The following is a 6,065-nucleotide window of genomic DNA, read 5'->3' as shown; positions in this document are numbered from 1 at the left end:
GGGAGCTGATGACAACTGAGGAAGGAAGGAGGCATGCAAGACTCGAACTTCAAAGGCTTGGCTGCAACTGTCAGTGAGAGGTGAGAACAGCAGACAAGACAGCAACACTCCCTAAATAATCACTCCGTAAGAACTGTCATGTGAAATGCGGAGCAGACTCCAGGAGGCAAAATAAGCCTCAGGAGGAGAAATGTCTGATAGACAGATTTCAGCCCAATACGAGAAGGCACTGCAGGAACTGTCCAAGGTGCCAAGAGTGGGACTGGGCCAGCAAGAGGCTGACTCACACCCAGGCTGCCTCAGGCGGACTTGTGGGTGTGGTCACGGAGACTTTCACCAGGAAGGATGGGAGTGCTGGGTGGCTGTTGTCCCTTCACCAGATCTCCTTTACCTGTACCCACTGACAGCTATGAGTGATAGCTGCTGTAGTTCTTCTCCTGGACAGTGAGAGGCACCTCCCTTGGGGGGTTACACCCACCCCTTCCAGGAATATCCCATCTCTAGCAGCTGCCTGCTGTTGGGGCACAGGGGCTTCTGCCTCAAGGTAGGATGAGCTCAGTGATGCCGCTCACACTCCAGAGCCCCCCGAGCAATGGGTGGAGATCATATTCTTCCTTATCTCCTGTACCACACTTTACCTACTCCTTCCCTCCCCTTCTGCAACTACTCCCTTAATAAGTCATGAATCTCTGCTTCTACTGAACCTAACCAGGTCAATGGCAAAGGATGTTCCAGACACAGAAGGGTGTGAACCAAGGTGTGAGTGAGAGCATCATGCAGTACTGAATAGTAGCTGGTTCTGAGCAGCTTTGTGTTAGGGGTAGGCTTAGGCTTAGCCCTAGCATGCCATGACATCAACTTGGTAGGGACACAGGGGATACAATTCTCTCTCCAAACCTCCAACGCAGTTATACTCAACCTCTCCCGGGTGGCCTCTGCTCATCTACACAGCTGCCTTGGATTTGCTATTGCAGGGAACAGCTAGGCCATGGAGGAAGGCGTCCTGAGTACATTCCTTGATTTATTCAGGGCCATTTTCACAAACCAGGGACAGAAACGTGACCCCTGGAATTTTCTGATTCTCAGACCACACTCAGCTGAGGAACTCATCACCAACACCATTTGCAGGAGAGCAAATTATCTCTGTAAGCTATTTTTGTCTTCTCTAGCTGCTGCACAAACAGTAGCATCCCCCTTACCCCTTTCATTGGCTCCATCTGCTTTTCCTGCCTTCCTCTCTGGCCTCTATTCATAAGGTCTTGCCCCTGGGCCTCTGTGAGCACTCAGTTTTAATTCTGAAACTTTGCAAAGCCAATGAAGCTCTTTAATCACAAAGTTGGGCTGCCAAGGAAAGAATGCTAATTGGAAACTTTTTATTTCTGGAGGTCCCAGAGAGTTTAGAAATGGATGTTTCTCTTTTGTCTTTTGTGTCATTAGCACAGAAGAGTCTCAGGAGGGACAGAACACAAAATGCAGTCCCAAATATGAGCAATCAGTCCAAGAAATACACAGCTTCCTAAGTAAATGAGAGGTCTCAGGGCACCAAACTCAGAATAACGGTCCAATTGCAGGTACCTCAAACCTAGCTATGTTTTCATAGGAAGCCCCAAGTGCCCACGTGGGACTCACAGGAGAATGGGGTCCCAGTGTCAGCCCCACTACTCAGGTTCAGAGTAGAATCATATCCACCCACTGGCCTCTGACATCACAGACAAGAATGGGACACAGTCTTTGTCCTCAGAGCCTCAATAGAAAAACATACAGAAAACACTCAGAGCTGCTTACGGAGGGAAGGGTAGCCTCCCCTTTCATGGGCTGTGTAGAAGGCTCATTTCCTTCCCAGATCTAATATCCTCCCAAATCCAGGACATTGAGACTTGCCAAGGTACCATGCCCTGCCCTGTTTCTTGGGTTACACCAGCAGAACCCAAGTCTGATCAGCATAGGCCAAATAAACAATCTGTTTGAAGACTCCATGACTGTTGCAGAGAATACAGGAAATGACTGGTGGACTAATCTAGACAAAGCTGCAACTGTAGCAGCCCTGGAAGTCTTCGTGGCCACTATTCAGAGAGCCACTGCAGAATCACTGGATTTTTCCTGTTCTTACTTCACTCTGGGAAAAACAGCACTGGGTGAGCTCATGGTGCAAGGCCAGTCTCGGCACCCTTCCCTAACCCGTGGGATGAGAGTGGCGCTACTAAAGGAGGTGAGAGGCTCCCGCCAGAGGAAGGGAGGGTGGATGCCCTCAGGGTCTACTGGCCCTCAGGCCTGCTTGACAGGCTTAGCCAGGAACTGCTCTGTCAGTTCCCAAAGGGAAGATGAGGAGCTACTGCATTAGAGAAGTTCCTATTTAAACGTAGACGAGCAGCCGCTTTGCAGGACATCGTGACTCAGGTTCCCAGGTGCAGCCCAGGAATCAGTCCTCTAAGCAGTGAAGTGGCTCTTTCAATAGGAGGTGCACGGAAGCGAGCCACCCCTGATGGGCTCTGCCACTGGCCAACGCTAGGCACTGCTGTAACATTCGCTTCGGAATCAGAGTGTCCTGAAAAAGATGATTCTTCCATCTCTTTTGAACTGTCTATGGGTAAACTTCTTACAGCCACGTTACAAGACTTGAGGAAGACAGGCCCGAATGCCTCCCTTTTCTTGCCTCATCCTGGAATAGCACCTGGTTTAGGGAATGAAGCGCATGGGGGACTGACTGAATCTCTACTTTACCTGTCAAGATCCCCACAACTGCCACAGCCAGCAACACTTGGGGGTCCCTGGCTTCAGGGTGCGCGTGCAAGGGATCGTTCACTCAGACCTACTGGACTCCTTGCTGCATGTCCAGAACTTTGATGGCAGCTGATCCAGATTGTGCTCTCTGTACACTTATTGAAGAAAGAGAGGAAGGGTATTTCTGAGCCACCTTCCAGAATTCAACAAGAGGATGGGTGTACTGAGGACCTGTCCACAGGACTGTGGGGAACCGCAGGCTGGCCACCTGTGAGAACCTCCTCATCTACATGGTGTGCAGCAATCGGTCGACCACAAGGCCTACGAAAACAACCAGGTGAAACAGATGAAACAGAATGGACTCTGCATAAACAACTAGGAAGAACCAGGTGAAACAGATGAACTTTCGACCTGAGGCTATGCGCGCCCTTTCATCTGATTGGACGATATCAGCATAAAGGGACATTGGGATCTGGGCGGGGGGGGGAGGACACAGCCCCCTCCTCTCTTTTCTCCTCTCCCCACTTTCCTTCTGCCTCCACATGTAAAAGTTCCTTGAGAACCGAGAAAGAGTGAAAGTTCCTTGAGAACCGATGAACAGTGACCGTGTCATGACTGCGTTGGACCCAACAGGACTCAGGAAAAGCAGATCAAGGAAACCACACATCTGGCCACAGCAGCTCCTCCCGACGTCAGAAGTAAGACTTCAGGGCCAGTACTGCAGCGTAGAGGGTTAAGGTGCCACCTGTGGCACCGGTATCCCATGGGGTACCAGTTCCAGTCCTGGCTGCTCCACTTCTGATCCAGCTCCCTGCTAAATGCCTGGGAAACCAGCAGAGGATGATCAAAGTGCTTGGCCCCCTGCACCCACAATGGGAGACCCAGAAAAAACTTCCAGCTCCTGGCTTTGGCCTGGCCTCACCAAATGGGGGTGGGGGGGGAGGTGGACCGGCAAATGGAAGATCTCTATCTCTCTCTCTATAACTCTGCCTTTCAAATGAATAAAATAAATCTTTAAAAAAAAATATTTCTTCCACCTATTCAGCAGGCTCCATCATTCTTTACTAATACAAATTCTAAAACATTTGTTAAGTGGGTTAGTCCAAGGTAAGTGTTTAATAGAGCAGTTGAGATGCTCCTTGGAGCACCCACAACCCATATCACAGTGTCTGGCTCCAGTCCTGGCTCCACTTCTGACCCCGCTTCCTGCTTAACCACCCCCTGGGAGGCAGCAGGGCATGATTCAAGAACAGGGGCCCCTGCCACCCATGTGGGAAACCCAGACGAGTTTCAGGCTCCTGAGTTTCAGGTCCTCTGCTGGTCCTCCAGCCTGGGCCAGCCTCAGCTGTTGCAGGCATTTGGGGAATGAACCAGTAGATGAGACACACACTCTCTCTCTCTCTCTCTCTCTCTCTCTCTCTGTCCTTCTCTCACTCGCTTTCAAATACAGTGAAAACAAATAAACAAAGTAAGCAAATGGATCTTTAAAACAAATGGACAGGTCCTTAAAAAGTATCCAAAACCAGCCAGAGCTAGATTATTTATTGTTCATTCCTGCCTGAGGGATGGAATGGTGGTTAAAGAAATACGCTTCCCCTGGTGCTCCCTTCTGATTTAAGCCACAGTGGAAATTGAGGGGAGGAAGGGGGCTGGGCAAACTCAAGGTTTAACAATGGTGTCCAACTGATCTTTGCAGGACTGCAAATAAAGGAGGCTGTGTCCCCGGGAGTGCTATTAGCAGTAAGGTCTCTCTGCTCCTATTGTTAAAGAACATTCATTACCAGGCTCTCATATAAAATCCTGAGAAGGAAGCAAATATGAGTCTGCCATGTTCTCAGTAGTTCTTATGCAATTGCCTCTTGGGGCTAATTAGAGCTACTTTTGTAATTCACCAGCTATAAATTCCTTCCTATGCTCTCACAGTGCTGGGAGATCGGCCACCCCATGCCAATGCGCTGATACTGCAGCTCCATACCCAGTGACCCGCAGTTCAGGAATATTCTTCCAGTGGTCATTTTGTGTTCAGTGGCCCCTCAGCCATCTGGGGTGGCTATCTGACTGGTTAATTGTTTTCCTGTTCTCTGCTGATCAAGTTAAAACATAACTTTGCATACTGTGTTAGGCAGCACCTGCCTTATTCTCAGTTAATTTATTTTAAATTGGTTTAGGACAGACTTTTTATTTTTTACCCTGTGTTGTCTACAGAGCTATAAATTCATTTCCTCATGTACTTTCTTGAATTTGATCAAGTCGAGATTTTGAAAATACAAAGAGAACCAGAGCCAAGCTAATTCCCATACTGGAAGTCAAATATTTCAAAAGGTCCTTGTCTGAGGTGGATGTTGTAGCATAGCAGTTTAAAAGCTACCACTTGGGAGGTCTGCTGGTTCAAGTCCTGGCTCCTCTGCTTCTGATCCAGCTTCTTGTTGAGTGGGGAGGATGGGGGCAGGCAGCAGGTGATGGCTCAAGTGCTTGCATTCCTGGCACCTGTGCTAGATACCCAGATTGAGTTCTTGGCTATTGGCTTCTGCCTGGCCCAGTCCTGGCTATTATAGGCATTTGGAGAATGAACAAGCTGATGGAAGATCTCCCCCCCACCCGCTGCCTTTTAAGTAGATAAAAATAAATAGTTTGCTTTTTTAAAGAAAAAACATTTTTATCTACATTGGGAAACAGCAGGACAGGTGGTTACACAAAATCTAATGTAGAAGAATATATTGTACTCATTTGTTGAACTTCTATAAAATATCTGTACATTACATAATTTTTACTTTTGCATGTAATCTTCTCAAGAATCCATTGAGGTAGGTATCTTTAATCCTATTTTACAAAAAATAAAAACCAAAATGAATCAATGAATGAAAGGATGAAAGAGAAAGAGAGAGAGAGAGAAAGAAAGAAAGAGAGAGAGAGAGAGAAAGAAAGAAAGAAAGAAAGAAAGAAAGAAAGAAAGAAAAGAAAAGAGAAAAGAAAAGAAAAGAAAAGAAAAGAAAAGAAAAGAAAAGAAAAGAAAAGAAAAGAAAAGAAAAGAAAAGAAAAGAAAAGAAAAGAAAAGAAAGAAGAGAGCCAGCTAAGGTTTAGGGAAGTTAAATCTCTTGCCCATGATCTCACAGCCAGTAGGATTTGCACTGAGGGCAGTATAACTCCAAAGCCGGAGACCTTTAGGCACTGTCCATATTCTGAAGTCCCTTTGCTGTGACCTGCTAAGCAGCTAACCCAGGAGGTGATGTTTAGGGTGTTACAAAAGGATTCTCTATTTTCCAAAAGGACTCCCAACAGGGTTCCTTGAAATAGCCATCTCCCCTACTGTGCTGAAAACATAATTCAAGCTACACAATCTCTAT

This window comes from Lepus europaeus, chromosome 2, assembly GCF_033115175.1.
Source record: "Lepus europaeus isolate LE1 chromosome 2, mLepTim1.pri, whole genome shotgun sequence".
NCBI lineage: Eukaryota > Metazoa > Chordata > Mammalia > Lagomorpha > Leporidae > Lepus > Lepus europaeus.
This window is presented reverse-complemented; position numbering follows the sequence as displayed.